At 44.9% G+C, this 17,878-nt stretch overlaps 1 protein-coding gene across 2 annotated transcripts in view; it reads right to left on the bottom strand.

The window, feature by feature from the left end:
* n4bp3 (NEDD4 binding protein 3) overlaps positions 1–17,660 on the bottom strand; it is a 106,313-nt gene extending 88,653 nt beyond the window's left edge. For both annotated transcript variants that reach the window (XM_052487856.1, XM_052487857.1), the window contains exon 1: positions 17,363–17,660. The gene's annotated coding sequence lies outside the window, so the exon portion shown is untranslated. The remainder of the gene's footprint in view (positions 1–17,362) is intronic.
* Positions 17,661–17,878: the final 218 nt, after the last annotated feature.

Here is a 17,878-nt window from a genome sequence, read left to right as displayed (position 1 = left end):
TAAGGGTAAAGGGCAGAGTCAGGGGCAGGGTAAGGGGCAGAGTCAGGGTAAGGGCAGAGTCAGGGTAAGGGGCAGGGTAAGGGACAGGGTAAGGGGCAGGGTAAGGGACAGGGTAAGGGGCAGGGTAAGGGACAGGGTAAGGTGCAGGGTAAGGGGTAGAGTCAGGGGCAGGGTAAGGGGCAGAGTCAGGGTAAGGGCAGAGTCAGGGTAAGGGGCAGGGTCAGGGTAAGGGTCAGGGTAAGGGTCAGGGTAAGGGACAGGGTAAGGGGCAGAGTTCAGGTCAGGGTCAGGGTAAGGGGCAGGGTAAAGGGCAGAGTCAGGGGCAGGGTAAGGGGCAGAGTCAGGGTAAGGGCAGAGTCAGGGTAAGGGGCAGGGTCAGGGTAAGGGTCAGGGTAAGGGGCATGGTAAGGGACAGGGTAAGGGGCAGGGTAAGGGACAGGGTAAGGGGCAGGGTAAGGGACAGGGTAAGGTGCAGGGTAAGGGGTAGAGTCAGGGGCAGGGTAAGGGGCAGAGTCAGGGTAAGGGCAGAGTCAGGGTAAGGGGCAGGGTCAGGGTAAGGGTCAGGGTAAGGGGCAGGGTAAGGGACAGGGTAAGGGGCAGGGTAAGGGACAGGGTAAGGGGCAGGGTAAGGGGAAGGGTAAGGTGCAGGGTAAGGGGTAGAGTCAGGGTCAGGGTAAGGGTCAGGGGCAGAGTAAGGGTCAAGGTCAGGGTAAGGGTCAAGGTAAGGGGCAGAGTAAGGGTCAAGGTAAGGGGCAGAGTAAGGGTCAAGGTCAGGGGCAGGGTAAGGGGCAGGGTAAGGGGCAGAGTAAGCGTAAGGGTCAAGGTCAGGGTAAGGGGCAGGGTAAGGGGCAGGGTAAAGGTAAGGGGCAGGGTCAGGGTAAGGGGAAGAGTCAGGGTAAGGGGCAGGGTAAGGGGAAGAGTCAGGGTAAGGGGCAGGGTCAGGGGAAGAGTCAGGGTAAGGGGCAGGGTAAGGGGCAGGGTAAAGGTAAGGGGCAGGGTCAGGGTAAGGGGAAGAGTCAGGGTAAGGGGCAGGGTAAGGGGCAGGGTAAAGGTAAGGGGCAGGGTCAGGGTAAGGGGAAGAGTCAGGGTAAGGGGAAGAGTCAGGGTAAGGGGCAGGGTAAGGGGCAGGGTAAAGGTAAGGGGCAGGGTCAGGGTAAGGGGAAGAGTCAGGGTAAGGGGCAGGGTAAGGGGCAGGGTAAAGGTAAGGGGCAGGGTCAGGGTAAGGGGAAGAGTCAGGGTAAGGGGCAGGGTAAGGGGAAGAGTCAGGGTAAGGGGCAGGGTCAAGGTCAAGCCAGGCGGACCGACAGGTTCTGTCCTGGATCACATTACAACACTGACTTCTGAGAGAGGCCAACAAAAATAGGATTGTTCTCTCCTTTAAGCCCAGGATAAATCCTTTCTTTATTTTTCCCCTTTTCTTTGGTCCCACCATGTGATCAGGAGAGCAGATTTAGATGCCAGGCAGGGAGGTGGAAGGAACGGAGGGACAGATGGAGGGAATGGGGCCTCCGGAATGCCTGAGCTGGCACTACTGCGTGGGTAGACTAGCAGGACAACAGCCCCCAGCTGCCAACCAAGAGTTTGGCAAACTACCACCTATGTTGGCAATGACATTGTAACTAGGATGTAACTTTCTGGCAACAAGTTCTCAAGCTGAGTTGGTTGACTGAACTCTGTAGAGAAAGAGACCTTGGTCCCAATGGAAACTCCCCTGCCTAAATAAAGGTTAAATAAGACAAAGAGATAGACAGAAAGATAGAGAGAGAGAGAGCAGAGACAGAGAGCAGAAAGAGGGTGAAAAGAGGGGGGTTGAGTGTGAGGAGCGTGTCAAGGCCTGCTTCCAGTTACCTGCCTGAGCAGCAGACCAGACCAGACCATGTCAGCAAGACTCATTTCCTCAACCTGAGCTCCTCTCAGACAATAAATAAAATTACGAAACAACCCAGAGCAGACAGACAATAACACTGTAGTAACCTTATAATAGCGTTAGGAAACAAAACCAGGAACCAACTGGGTGGTACTGAGGTATTAACCTGGTCATAGATTGTACTGTGAGGTATTAACCTGGTCATATGAGGTACTGAGGTATTAACCTGGTCATAGATTGTACTGTGAGGTATTAACCTGGTCATATGAGGTACTGAGGTATTAACCTGGCCATAGATTGTACTGTGAGGTATTAACCTGGTCATAGGAGGTACTGAGGTATTAACCTGGCCATAGATTGTACTGTGTGGTATTAACCTGGTCATAGGAGGTACTGAGGTATTAACCTGGTCATATGAGGTACTGAGGTATTAACCTGGCCATAGATTGTACTGTGAGGTATTAACCTGGTCATATGAGGTACTGAGGTATTAACCTGGCCATAGATTGTACTGAGAGGTATTAACCTGGCCATAGGAGGTACTGAGGTATTAACCTGGTCATATGAGGTACTGAGGTATTAACCTGGCCATAGATTGTACTGAGAGGTATTAACCTGGTCATATGAGGTACTGAGAGGTATTAACCTGGCCATAGGAGGTACTGAGGTATTAACCTGGTCATATGAGGTACTGAGGTATTAACCTGGCCATAGATTGTACTGAGAGGTATTAACCTGGTCATAAGAGGGACTGAGGTATTAACCTGGCCATAGATTGTACTGAGAGGTATTAACCTGGTCATAAGAGGGACTGAGGTATTAACCTGGTCATAGATTGTACTGAGAGGTATTAACCTGGTCATAAGACGGACTGAGGTATTAACCTGGTCATAGATTGTACTGAGAGCTATTAACCTGGTCATAAGAGGGACTGAGGTATTAACCTGGTCATAGATTGTACTGAGAGGTATTAACCTGGTCATAAGAGGGACTGAGGTATTAACCTGGTCATAGATTGTACTGAGAGGTATTAACCTGGTCATATGAGGTACTGAGAGGTATTAACCTGGCCATAGATTGTACTGAGAGGTATTAACCTGGTCATATGAGATACTGAGGTATTAACCTGGCCATAGATTGTACTGAGAGGTATTAACCTGGTCATAAGAGGGACTGAGGTATTAACCTGGTCATAGATTGTACTGAGAGGTATTAACCTGGTCATAAGAGGGACTGAGGTATTAACCTGGTCATAGATTGTACTGAGAGGTATTAACCTGGTCATAAGAGGGACTGAGGTATTAACCTGGTCATAGATTGTACTGAGAGGTATTAACCTGGTCATAGGATGTACTGAGGTATTAACCTGGTCATAGAAGATACTGTGAGGTATTAACCTGGTCATAGAAGGTTCTGTGAGGTATTAACCTGGTCATAGGAAGTACTGAGGTATTAACCTGGCCATAGGAGGTACTGAGGTATTAACCTAGTCATAGGAGGTACTGAGGTATTAACCTGGTCATAGGAGGTACTGAGGTATTAACCTGGTCATAGGAAGTACTGACAGGTATTAACCTGGTCATAGGAGGTACTGAGGTATTAACCTGGTCATAAGAAGTACTGACAGGTATTAACCTGGTCATAGGAGGTACTGAGGTATTAACCTGGTCATAGGAGGTACTGAGGTATTAACCTGGTCATAGGAGGTACTGAGGTATTAACCTGGCCATAGGATGTACTGAGAGGTATTAACCTGGTCATAGAAGGTACTGTGAGGTATTAACCTGGTCATAAGGGGTACTGAGGTATTAACCTGGTCATAGGAAGTACTGACGGGTATTAACCTGGTCATAGAAGGTACTGTGAGGTATTAACCTGGTCATAGGAGGTACTGAGCGGGCAGGTCTTGTTGAGGTTGAGTTTGAGGTTGAAGTAACAATAGTCTCTATGATGAAAGGGATGGGAGTCCATATGTTACTGGGCTCTCACCATCATCATTAACAAATCATTTTGTTCATAAGCCTTATAACGCGTATGAACAAAACAATTTGGTGAATTTGAATTATGTAAATAATGTTAATGATGATGATGAGACCCATGTCACCCCACTCCTCCACTCACTCCACTGGCTTCCAGTCGAAGATCACATCCACTACAAGACCCTGGGGCTTACCTACAGAGCAGCAAGAAGAACTGACCCTCCCTTCAGGCTATGCTCAAACCCTACACCCCAACCTGAGCACTCCGTTCTGCCACTTCAGGTCTCTTGGCCCTCCCACCCCTAGGGGAGGGCAAGTCTGCTCAGGCCAGTCCAAGCTTTTCTCTGTCCTGGCACCCCAATAGCAGAACCATCTTAAGATGAATGCATTCACTGTAAGTCGCTCTGGATAAGAGTGTCTGCTAAATTCCCAAAATGTAAAATGTTCTTTGTGTCTCTAAAATAACAATAATTCAATTTCTTCAGTATTTTTTTAATTGAAATGACCAAATGTCAGCATTTTACCAGAAGTATTTTCGCATGAATTGTTCATTTTCATAAATTCGGTAGCTACAAAATATAATATTATGCACATATGAACAAAATCCTTTTAGCCTATAAGACATGATTTAATGAAAAGCAGCAAACAGCCACTAAGTTGTTTCACATTCTTAAAAAACTCTTAAAAGACTCAAACAGAAACCGGCAAGAGGCTACAGTTCACTCTCAGGATGAGCTGGCAGCCCGAGAACTACTGACGGATCTCGACTCATTCATCGGATCGATGATCCGGATCGATGGTCGACTACGGGAACGTAGGAGGGAGAAGAGGTCCGATTGCGGTCCCAATCTCTCACTCAGTGATCCCACCTGGCATCTGATAAACTCCTGAAGTCCCTGGTGTCTACGTCCCTGAAAGGTTTCGAGCTTACCCTGGTCCGTCCAAGAGCCTCCGGAGACTGCCGATTCACCTCTTCCCAAGCCGATGCAGCTCAGCAGGGCTAGGCTGTCTCCAGTCTAACGAGTATGCAGACTTGAGATCCAGAGTTGTCTGTATTGCGGTACTGCCAGTCATATTGTGTCTACCTGTCCCTTCAAGAGACCTAGCTCATTCGTTGGAGTGAGTACTCTGGTGGGTCTTCAAGATAATTGTTCTTCTCCTCTTACTCACCCCCCTCTCCATGCCACCCTGCTGTGGGGCGACCAGTCCAAGTCTCTCCAGATACTCATTGACTCTGGAGCCGATATGAGTCTCATGGACGCTACCCTAGCGTCCGAGCTGGGCATCCCTACTCAACCCCTCTCCATTCCCATGGATGTTAGAGCGCTGGACGAGCGCTCAAAAGGCCTGGTCACCCATAAGCCCACCCCCGTTAACCTATGAATGTCCAATTCCTGCTGGTTGAGTCTCTGCAGGTTCCTGTGGTATTGGGATTCTCTTGGCTCCAGCGACACAATCCATCCATTGACTGGGCTATTGGTGCCATCGTGGGCTAGAGCCCATCCTATAATAATAATAATAATAATATATGCCATTTAGTAGACGCTTTTATCCAAAGCGACTTACAGTCATGTGTGCATACATTCTACGTATGGGTGGTCCCAGGAATCGAACCCACTACCCTGGCGTTACAAGCGCCATGCTCTACCAACTGAGCTACAGAAGGACCATCTATCTAGATCCTCTATGAGGCTGGAAATTCACCAAACTTATTGTGGGAAGCTTGTGGAAGGCTACCCAAAACGCTTGACCCAAGTTAAACCATTTAAAAGACCATGCTACCAATACTATTTTAGTGTACGTAAACTTTTGACCCATTGGGAATGTGATGAAAGAAATAAAAACTTAAATGAATCATTCTATCTACTATTATTCTGACATTTCACATTCTTAAAATAAAGTGGTGATCCTAACTGACCTAAGACAGGGAATATTTACTAGGATTAAATGTCAGGAATTGTGAAAAACAGAATTTAAATGTATTTGGCTAAGGTGTATGTAAACTTACGACTTCAACTGTATATAAAGAAACAATAATACCCAGGCATTTACAGAGGGATGATGACTCCTGGCCTTTTGTACTACAATACAACAGTACTTTAGACTAAATGATCTGGATAGCAGTAGCGTACTTCAAGCAGCCTGGGTTTATCTAACACACACAAAGGGTGGGTGCTCACTATTCTTCCCAGGGGAAGATAAACAATCTGACAGAAACCAACATGATGAGAAGAAAACAGCAAGACCTTGTCTAAACTAGACATATTATAATACTGTATCTTGTGAAGGACAAAACTGGTAGCCTGCTCTACACTGTGCCTAAGGCTACATTTAGCAGGTCAAAGACCTACTACTACACTGTGCCTAAGGCCACATTCAGCAGGCATAGGCCTATTACTGTTGAGCTGACTATACATGACCATAGACATAGGCCTACTGTATCTTATGAGGGACAAAAAAGTGTATATTTAGTAGACAGCTTACTATAAGTGAGCACAGGACAACAACAGACCCCAGAGAGACCAGCCAGACTGAGAGACTGACTGAGTGAAAGACTATTTCAGTCCATCCTGTGTTGGTGCCATTTAAAGACAAAGACCACAGTATGTGGTCCCAGTCCGCCCCTCCCTCCCACACCCTGTGACCTTTAATCCTGTAAAGGGCAGGGGTCGCTGCCTGTTCCATGAGGATAAAACTATTGTCCCACTGCCTCTGTGTCACATCTTCAGACAAACATACTGGAGTGGACACTGGGAACAGAGTCTGGGTAACTGGGTCGAGACAGAGAGAGAGTGCAATGCCATGCAAGTCTATTTTACTTCAAAATTAAATGGGAAGAAATATAACCGCAAGCAGCCATGCCAAGGGTTCAAGCTTTGGCTAAATAGTGCCACCCTCAGGACACATTGGATACATTGCCCTAGGATGAGCTACTTCTGTACTCCTTACCATGCTTGCCAAGTATCAGAACTCGACATCAAACAGATCATGCAATATGCTTTTGATGTATTTTGGACCATTATCAATGATGTTGACTACTTTAAAGTCTTCTTCTCAAGAACCGCTGCACTGATTGGCACCACATTTGGTATATACGTAGCATATATGTACCCATGTCTTTAAACACAATATTTTACAGGACTCTAGCTCAAACAATATGGGCGCTATGAGCCAATGAGCTCAGCTAAACTGAGTCAAACTTTACTGGTTAGGTAGATTTATATACCTGAGCATGTGTGCCAAATTTCATCACTCTGAGTCAAACAGATCAAGCGATATAAACATGTGCCTGTTATAGCGCCAATGTGTGGTCGATCTGAATGTGCTTGCACATGTTGAGTCTTGACAGTGTTTGGAACATGTGCACCAACTTTTATTACAATACAAATATCTGTGTCGGATTTATATACATTTACGTGCCAGACCACACCCACGTGAATGTTTATTGGTCAGTAGGCACCATGTTGTTTGACATATTAAACTGAAAACTATTGTGTTGTGAAACCTTTGCATTTTAAGTGTTCCTCACAAAATTCTAAATGGTGGAAAATCCATCATCGCAGACCTCATTGGTTCTTATGCAAATGTGTTCCTTGTGAGGAGAGGGACCTATGTACCGAATTTCACAACTCTACATTACGCGGGGTGAGGGGCGTCTTTTCCCTTGGCCCTTTACCATCATGCCAGGTTGCACCCTCCTAGGCCTTACTATCTCACGGGAATGTGCATCTTTTAACAACATTTTGGCAGAACTGTAATAATAATAATCAACGCCAACAAATACAATAGGGTTTCACCCAGCCTTACTGCTTGAAACCCTAATTATAACGACCTAGTATTAGAAACCTAATATAGTCGTTTTTAGGTAGGGGTGTAACAGGTATTCAAACAACAACAGGTGCATTGTGCAGCTGCAACTGAGCATCGCAGCAACGATTAACAAGCAGTAATACATTGTTATCGATTATTGCATGGTTGGGTTTTGAGTTTGCAAGAAAGCCATTTCATTGTACTTGTGCATGTGACATTAAAACTTAAAACTTGGAAACTGAGTGTGTCTGTGCCCTGTATCAGTGAGTCAAACGAGAGAGAGAAAACAACTCAACTCAAGCTTGTTTTCCAAGTCACTTACAAGAAGTAGTACATTCAGTATCAACACCAATAGGCAGGGCTTTAATCAGAGCGACAGACGGGTCTCTCAGAGGGATAAAGGCAGGGCGTCAGAGGACACAGCACAAGAGAAAGAAGTTCTAGTGAGAGCTGTTTAATCTCCTCAGAGTCACCGAGCAGTCCCTGGACCTGATACACAGACACATTCTTACTGCACTTCCTGTCTATGGAATACTAATGGCCAGGGAGAGAGAGAAAGGTGGGATGAGAGAGAGAGAGAGGGAGAGAGAGAGAGAGAGAGAGGGAGAGAGAGAGAGAGAGAGAGAGAGAGAGAGAGAGAGCGAGAGAGAGCGAGAGAGAAAGGGAGAGCAGACTCCTCAGAGAAAACAACATACTGAGCAAATGTCAAATTGGCTTTTAGCAAATTACAGTACAACAGACCACATATTCACCCTGCATACCCTAATTGACTAATAAATAAACCAAAATAAAGGCAAACTCTTCTCATGCTTTGCTGATAAAAAAAACATTTGACTCAATTTGGCATGAGGGTCTGCTATACAAATTGATGGAAAGGGGTGTTGGGGGAAAAACATGCAACATTATGAAATCCATGTACACAAACAACAAGTGTGCAATTACAATTGGCATAAAACAGACACATTTCTTTCCACAGGGCCAGGGGGTGAGACAGGGATGCAGCTTGAGCCCCACTCTCTTCAACATATATATCCACAAATTGGCGAGGGCACTAGAACAGTCTGCAGCACCTGGCCTCAACCTACAAGAATCTGAAGTCAAATGTCTACTGTTTGCTGATGATCTGGTGCTTCTGTCACCGACCAAGGAGGGCCTACAGCAGCACCTAGATCTTCTGCACAGATTCTGTCAGACCTGGGCCCTGACAGTAAATCTCAGTACTGAAATCTCAATCTCAGTAAGACAAAAATAATGGTGTTCCAAAAAAGGTCCAGTTGCCAGGACCACAAATACAAATTCCATCTAAACACCGTTGCCCTAGAGCACACAAAAAACAATACAGACATCGGCCTAAACATCAGTACCACAGGTAACTTCCACAAAGCTGTGAACAATCTGAGAGGCAAGAAGGGCCTTGAATAGAACCCATTGCCCTTTATGGTTGTGAGGTCTGGGGTACGCTCACCAACCAAGAATTCACAAAATGGGACAAAAAACAAATTGAGAATCTGCATCCAGAATTCTGCAAAAATATCCTCTGTATACAACGTAAAACACCAAATAATGCATGCAAAGCGGAATTAGGGCGATACCCACAAATGATCAAAATCCTGAAAAGAGCCGTTAAATTCTACAACCACCTAAAAGGAAACAATTGCCAAACCTTCCATAACAAAGCCATCACCTACAGAGAGATGAACCTGGAGAAGAGTCTCCTAAGCAAGCCGGTCCAGGGGCTCTGTTCACAAACACTAACAGACCCCACAGAGCCCCAGGACAGCAACACAATTAGACCCATCCAAATCATGAGAAAACAAAAAGATAATTACTTGACACTAGAGGTCGACCGAATAATCGGAATGGCCGATTAATTAGGGCCGATTTCAAGTTTTCATAACAATCGGAAATGGGTATTTTTGGACACATTTTTTTTTTTACACCTTTATTTAATCTTTATTTAACGAGGCAAGTCGGTTAAGAACACATTCATATTTTCAATGACGGTTTAGGAATGGTGGGTTAACTGCCTTGTTCAGGGGCAGAGCGACAGATTTTTACCCTGTCAGCTCGGGGGATTCAATCTTGCAACCTTACAGTTAACTAGTTCAACCCTCTAACCACCTGCCTCTCATTGCACTCCACGAGGAGACTGCCTGTTACGCAAATGCAGTAAGAAGCCAAGGTAAGTTGCTAGCTAGCATTAAACTTATCTTGTTAAAAACAATCAATCAATCAATCATAATCACTAGTTAACTACACATGGTTGATGATATTACTAGTTCAGCTAGCATGTCCTGCGTTGCATATAATCGATGCGGTGCGTATTCGCGAAAAAGGACTGTTGTTGCTCCAATGTGTACCTAACCATAAACATCAATGCCTTTCTTAAAATCAATACACAAGTATGTATTTTTAAACCTGCATATTTAGTTAATATTGCCTGCTAACATGACTCATTGCAAAATGTGTAACCTGGTTCATTGCGAACTGTGTGAAGACTATTTCTTCCTAACAAAGACAGCCAACTTCGCCAAACGGGGGATGATTTAACAAAAGCGCATTTGCGAACCTTTCTTAAAATCAATACACAGAAGTATATATTTTTAAACCTGCATATTTAGCTAAAAGAAATCCAGGTTAGCAGGCAATATTAACCAGGTGAAATTGTCACTTCTCTTGCATTCCTTGCACGCAGAGTCAGTGAATATGCAACGGTTTGTGCCGCCAAATTTGCCAGAATTTTACGTAATTATGACATAACATTGAAGGTTGTGCAATGTAACAGGAATATTTAGACTTATGGATGCCACCCGTGAGATAAAATACGTAACAGTTCCGTATTTCACTGAAAGAATAAACGTCTTGTTTTCGAGATGATCGTTTCCGGATTTGACCATATTAATGACTAAAGCCTCGTATTTCTGTGTGTTATTATGTTATAATTAAGTCTATGATTTAATATTTGATAGAGCAGTCTGACTGAGCGGTGGTAGGCAGCAGCAGGCTCGTAAGCATTCATTCAAACAGCACTTTCGTGCGTTTTGCCAGCAGCTCTTCACAATGCTTCAAGCATTGAGCTGTTTATGACTTCAAGCCTATCAACTCCCGAGATTAGGCTGGTGTAACCGATGTGTAAGGGCTAGCTAGTTAGCGGGGTGCGTGCTAATAATGTTACAGACATCACTCGTTGTGAGACTTGAGAGTAGTTGTTCACCTTGCTCTGCAAAGGCAGCGGATTTTGTGGAGCGATGGGTAACGATGCTTCGAGGGTGGCTGTTGTCGAAGTGTTCCTGGTTCGAGCCCAGGTAGGGGCGAGGAGAGGGACGGAAGCTATACTGTTACACTGGCAATACTAAAGTGCCTATAAGAACATCCAATAGTCAAAGGTATATGAAATACAAATCTTATAGAGAGAAATAGTCCTATAATTTCTATAATAACTACAACCTAAAACTTTGTACATGGGAATATTGAAGACTCATGTTAAAAGGAACAAACAGCTTTCATATGTTCTCATGTTCTGAGCAAGGAACTTAAACATTAACTTTTTTACATGGCACATACTGCACTTTTACTTTCAGCTCCAACACTGTTTTTGCATTATTTAAATCAATTTGAACATGTTTCATTATTTATTTGAGGCTAAATTGATTTTATTGATGTATTATATTAAGTTAAAATAAGTGTTCATTCAGTATTGTTGTAATTGTCATTACATATATAAAAAAAAAGTTAAATCGGCAGATTAATCGGTATCGGCTTTTTTGGGTCCTCCAATAATCGGTATCGGTAATGAAAAATCATAATCGGTCGACCTCTACTTGACACATTGGAAAGAATTAACAAAAAACAGAGCAAACTAGAATGCTATTTGGCCCTAAACAGAGAGTACACAGTGGCAGAATACCTAACCACTTTGAATGACCCAAAATGAAGGAAAACTTTGATTATGTACAGACTCAGTGAGCATAGCCGTGTGATTGAGAAAGAGGAGAACCAGGTCTGCCTAGGTCTGCCTATGTGCACATTCCCCACAAAATGAGGTGGAATCTGAGGTGCACTTCTTAACCTCCTGCCACATGTACGACCATATTAGAGACACATATTTCCCTCAGATTACACAGACCCACAAAGAGTTTGAAAACAAATCCAATTTTGATAAACTCCCATATATATTGGGTGAAATACCATGTTTCCAATTCCAATAAAGCCCTTAAATTGAAATTGATTTGACAGAGAGAGAGAGAGAGAGAGAGAGACAGACAGAAGGAGAGTGTCACGCCCTGACGTTAGAGAGCCATTTTTATTTCTCTATTTGGTGAGGTTAGGGTGTGATGTGGGGTGGGCATTCTATGTTTTGTATTTCTTTGTGTTTGGCTGAATGTGGTTCCCAATCAGAGGCAGCTGTCTATCGTTGTCTCTGATTGGGAATCATAGTTAGGTAGCCTTTTCCCCACCTATGTTGTGGGATATCAGCACTGGTCTCTCCTGGCTGTCTGAGGGACAGGGAGATATCAGCCCTGGTCTCTCCTAGCTGTCCTGGTCTCTCCTAGCTGTCTGAGGGACAGGGAGATATCAGCCCTGGTCTCTCCTAGCTGTCTGAGGGACAGGGAGATAGCAGCCCTGGTCTCAACTATCTGTCTCTCCTGAAATCTTCCCTCCCTGATAGCACTCTCTTGGGAGAAGCATTTCTGGAGGGTGACGAGTCCAACCAGAGACAGCACGTAGTTTGTCACTCCTCACCTGACAGTGTGTGTGTGTGTGTGTGTGTGTGTGTGTGTGTGTGTGTGTGTGTGTGTGTGTGTGTGTGTGTGTGTGTGTGTGTGTGTGTGTGTGTGTGTGTGTGTGTGTGTGTGTGCGTGCGTGTATTTTCCATCAATCAGTAGTGCTCTCTCAGCCCTCTACTCCCAAAGCTCATTACCTCACCGTGACCAGGCTTGTTGTCAGTGAGAACCATTTTATCTTTACCCAGTCAGCTAGCTACCTATACAGCCAGGCCACATGTTAATATATTCAGGTTCTGTCAAATACATAGGAATGGGAGTTATCAATACAAAACATACCTAGTGTGTGCGTTTGAGGAAGAGAGAGAGAGCACGAGAGAGAGAGAGAGAGAGAGAGAGAGAGAGAGAGAGAGAGAGAGAGAGAGAGAGAGAGAGAGAGAGAGAGAGAGAGAGAGTATTGTGTGAGTGCACTGTACACATTCTGCTTACACAGTTTGAAAAAGCCCAACTCAGACCTGAACTGGTCCTTCAGCCTCACACACACACTCTGACCCACTCCCACAATACACCATGATTCCATAGATCAAGGGGTCACAAGTGGCCTCTGGTCTCCACAACAACATCGTAGCATGTGATAAACACACTCTCTCTCTCCCACCAACCCACACATCCACAGTCACATGCACACGCGCACACACACACACACACACACACACACACACACACACACACACACACACACACACACACACACACACACACACACACACACACACACACACACACACACACACACACACACACACACACACACACACACACACACACACACACGAGTTGTCCCCAGTCTCCTGGACATCAAAAGAGAGTCTAGAGTGGAAACTCCAACCCAAACATTTACATCAGACCACATCAATGTCTGACTCTGAACACTGTAGACTGCAGGGGCACCACAGACCACCTACAGCTACCAGAGGAGATGGATGGAGTAACAAACACTAAGGCTGACAGATGAGATGAATGGAGTAACAAACACTAAGGCTGACAGATGAGATGAATGGAGTAACAAACACTAAGGCTGACAGATGAGATGAATGGAGTAACAAACACTAAGGCTGACAGAGGAGATTGATGGAGTAACAAACACTAAGGCTGACAGAGGATATGGATGGAGCAACAAACACTAAGGCTGACAGAGGAGAAGGATGGAGTAACAAACACTAAGGGGAGATGGATGGAGCAACAAACACTAAGGGGAGATGGATGGAGCAACAAACACTAAGGCTGACAGAGGAGATGGATGGAGCAACAAACACTAAGGCTGACAGAGGAGATGGATGGAGCAACAAACACTAAGGCTGACAGAGGAGAAGGATGGAGCAACAAACACTAAGGGGAGATGGATGGAGCAACAAACACTAAGGCTGACAGAGGAGAAGGATGGAGTAACAAACACTAAGGCTGACAGAGGAGATGGATGGAGTAACAAACACTAAGGCTGACAGAGGAGAAGGATGGAGCAACAAACACTAAGGGGAGATGGATGGAGCAACAAACACTAAGGGGAGATGGATGGAGCAACAAACACTAAGGCTGACAGATGAGATGAATGGAGTAACAAACACTAAGGCTGACAGAGGAGATTGATGGAGTAACAAACACTAAGGCTGACAGAGGATATGGATGGAGCAACAAACACTAAGGCTGACAGAGGAGAAGGATGGAGTAACAAACACTAAGGGGAGATGGATGGAGCAACAAACACTAAGGCTGACAGAGGAGATGGATGGAGTAACAAACACTAAGGGGAGATGGATGGAGCAACAAACACAAAGGCTGACAGAGGAGATGGATGGAGTAACAAACACTAAGGCTGACAGAGGAGATGGATGGAGTAACAAACACTAAGGCTGACAGAGGAGATGGATGGAGTAACAAACACTAAGGGGAGATGGATGGAGCAACAAACACAAAGGCTGACAGAGGAGATGGATGGAGTAACAAACACTAAGGCTGACAGAGGAGATGGATGGAGTAACAAACACTAAGGCTGACAGAGGAGATGGATGGAGTAACAAACACTAAGGCTGACAGAGGAGATGGATGGAGTAACAAACACTAAGGCTGACAGAGGAGAAGGATGGAGCAACAAACACTAAGGCTGACAGAGGAGATGGATGGAGTAACAAACACTAAGGCTGACAGAGGAGAAGGATGGAGTAACAAACACTAAGGCTGACAGAGGAGATGGATGGAGTAACAAACACTAAGGCTGACAGAGGAGATGGATGGAATAACAAACACTAAGGCTTACAGAGGAGAAGGATGGAGCAACAAACACTAAGGCTGACAGAGGAGATGGATGGAATAACAAACACTAAGGCTGACAGAGGAGAAGGATGGAGTAACAAACACTAAGGCTGACAGAGGAGAAGGATGGAGTAACAAACACTAAGGCTGACAGAGGAGAAGGATGGAGTAACAAACACTAAGGCTGACAGGGGAGATGGATGGAGTAACAAACACTAAGGCTGACAGAGGAGATGGATGGAGTAACAAACACGAAGGCTGACAGAGGAGATGGATGGAGCAACAAACACTAAGGCTGACAGAGGAGAAGGATGGAGTAACAAACATTAAGGCTGACAGAGGAGATTTACATTTACATTTGAGTAACAAAAACTAAGGCTGACAGAGGAGAAGGATGGAGCAACAAACACTAAGGCTGACAGAGGGGAAGGATGGAGCAACAAACACTAAGGCTGACAGAGGAGAAGGGTGGAGCAACAAACACTAAGACTGACAGAGGAGAAGGATGGAGTAACAAAAACTAAGGCTGACAGAGGAGAAGGATGGAGCAACAAACACTTAAGGCTGACAGAGGAGAAGGATGGAGCAACAAACACTAAGGCTGACAGAGGAGAAGGATGGCGTAACAAACACTAAGGCTGACAGAGGAGAAGGATGGAGTAACAAAAACTAAGGCTGACAGAGGAGAAGGATGGAGCAACAAACACTAAGGCTGACAGAGGAGAAGGATGGAGCAACAAACACTAAGGCTGACAGAGGAGAAGGGTGGAGCAACAAACACTAAGACTGACAGAGGAGAAGGATGGAGTAACAAACACTAAGGCTGACAGAGGAGAAGGATGGAGCAACAAACACTAAGGCTGACAGAGGAGAAGGATGGAGTAACAAACACTAAGACTGACAGAGGAGAAGGATGGAGCAACAAACACTAAGACTGACAGAGGAGAAGGATGGAGCAACAAACACTAAGACTGACAGAGGAGAAGGATGGAGCAACAAACACTAAGACTGACAGAGGAGAAGGATGCAGCAACAAACACTAAGACTGACAGAGGAGAAGGATGGAGCAACAAACACTTAAGGCTGACAGAGGAGAAGGATGGAGCAACAAACACTTAAGGCTGACAGAGGAGATGGATGGAATAACAAACACTAAGACTCACAGAGGAGAAGGATGGAGTAACAAACACTAAGACTGACAGAGGAGAAGGATGGAGCAACAAACACTTAAGACTGACAGAGGAGAAGGATGGAGCAACAAACACTTAAGGCTGACAGAGGAGAAGGATGGAGCAACAAACACTTAAGGCTGACAGAGGAGAAGGATGGAGCAACAAACACTAAGACTCACAGAGGAGAAGGATGGAGCAACAAACACTTAAGGCTGACAGAGGAGAAGGATGGAGTAACAAACACTAAGGCTGACAGAGGAGAAGGATGGAGTAACAAACACTAAGGCTGACAGAGGAGAAGGATGGAGCAACAAACACTAAGACTGACAGAGGAGAAGGATGGAGCAACAAACACTAAGGCTGACAGAGGAGAAGGATGGAGCAACAAACACTAAGACTGACAGAGGAGAAGGATGGAGTAACAAACACTAAGGCTGACAGAGGAGAAGGATGGAGCAACAAACACTAAGACTGACAGAGGAGAAGGATGGAGCAACAAACACTAAGGCTGACAGAGGAGAAGGATGGAGCAACAAACACTAAGGCTGACAGAGGAGAAGGATGGAGCAACAAACACTAAGGCTGACAGAGGAGAAGGATGGAGCAACAAACACTAAGGCTGACAGAGGAGAAGGATGGAGCAACAAACACTAAGACTCACAGAGGAGAAGGATGGAGCAACAAACACTAAGACTCACAGAGGAGATGGATGGAGCAACAAACACTAAGACTCACAGAGGAGAAGGATGGAGCAACAAAAATTAACGCTGACAGACACACTTTACCTTAGAGGAGTTGTGTTGTTGTAGAGGTCAGGCTCAAATAAACTGCTTTTTGGACCATCAATAATAAATTAAATGGAACCTGTCTGGCAGAAATGCAACGTGTCTGCTTTTCTGGCATTATACGTGGACCATTAAAATTATAATGTAGAAATTGCAATTTTCCATGTGCCAATAATGTCAACAGTGCTTTAAGCGATCCAAGTCCACACAGCTGGAGAGACGTGGGCTGCACATCGCTTCCTTTTAGCTATTTTGGCAACAAAATCGGTAAGAATCCGGTAAAATTGGCAGGATAACTGAGTAGGCTACAATTTAAGTAGGTGGTCAGACGCATTCAAGGCCACGGGAGGGAGTTTAACATTTGAGTTAAACAAAGAGAAGAGAGTAATCATGTAACTAACTGGTTATAAACTGCTGTGATTTGGCGATAGTTGCAAGACACTTGCGATTAGCCTCGGTTGCGGTGTATTTCATTTTTTCTTGGCTCGTCTAAATGAATCGGCCCGGTGCATGTTCGCCAGGGACGTCGATATGCGGGTAAAGTATCTGTAAAAACTTCTCAATAGCGTTTCAATTAGCCAGTGATCTAACCTGTGTAAAAAAAAAACTCAGTTTGCAGAAGAACAATTTTTTTGTGGTTGTGGGAGCAGCGTGCATTACAGTACAGCTGCTGCAGCAGCAAGTGCAAGACAATAAAAAATACATTGGCGCTTACCATATTTTGTATGCAGATTCTTTCTCAGGCAATAGTTGTTTCGTTTGGTAGGCAATCAACTGAATATCTATAACATCCGTTGTATAGAGTTGGCATCCCTAGGGACTTTGCAGAGAAGACAGATTTTCGCTGGGACTTTGCAGAGAAGACAGATTTTCGCTATGCTGCAGAATGAACCACTGCTCGCTGTCTCTTTCCCTCTCTGTGATTTGAACTGCGCTGCGCCGAGAAAGTGGTCAGTTATTAAAAAAGGGGGAAGGCATGGGGAGGAGGGAGAGAATTGAACCCGGCCTGTCCTGAGCCGGAACTTGGCAGTGTAGGAACACTGGCGCTACTTTGTGGTACAATTATGAATTGACAGGCATTTGAGAGAGGCTCATCTCAACATACAATAACTGAATCAGCTTTATTCGCCAAGTACGTTTAACCTACCAGGAATTTGACCAGGTGAATTAGTGCTGCCACAATAAACATAATGTATAGACAGGATATATCATTTACACCGAGTACATTTAC

The sequence above is a fragment of the Oncorhynchus keta genome, chromosome 30 (genome assembly GCF_023373465.1).
Source record: "Oncorhynchus keta strain PuntledgeMale-10-30-2019 chromosome 30, Oket_V2, whole genome shotgun sequence".
Classification (NCBI taxonomy): Eukaryota; Metazoa; Chordata; class Actinopteri; order Salmoniformes; family Salmonidae; genus Oncorhynchus; species Oncorhynchus keta.
This window is presented reverse-complemented; position numbering and strand designations above follow the sequence as displayed.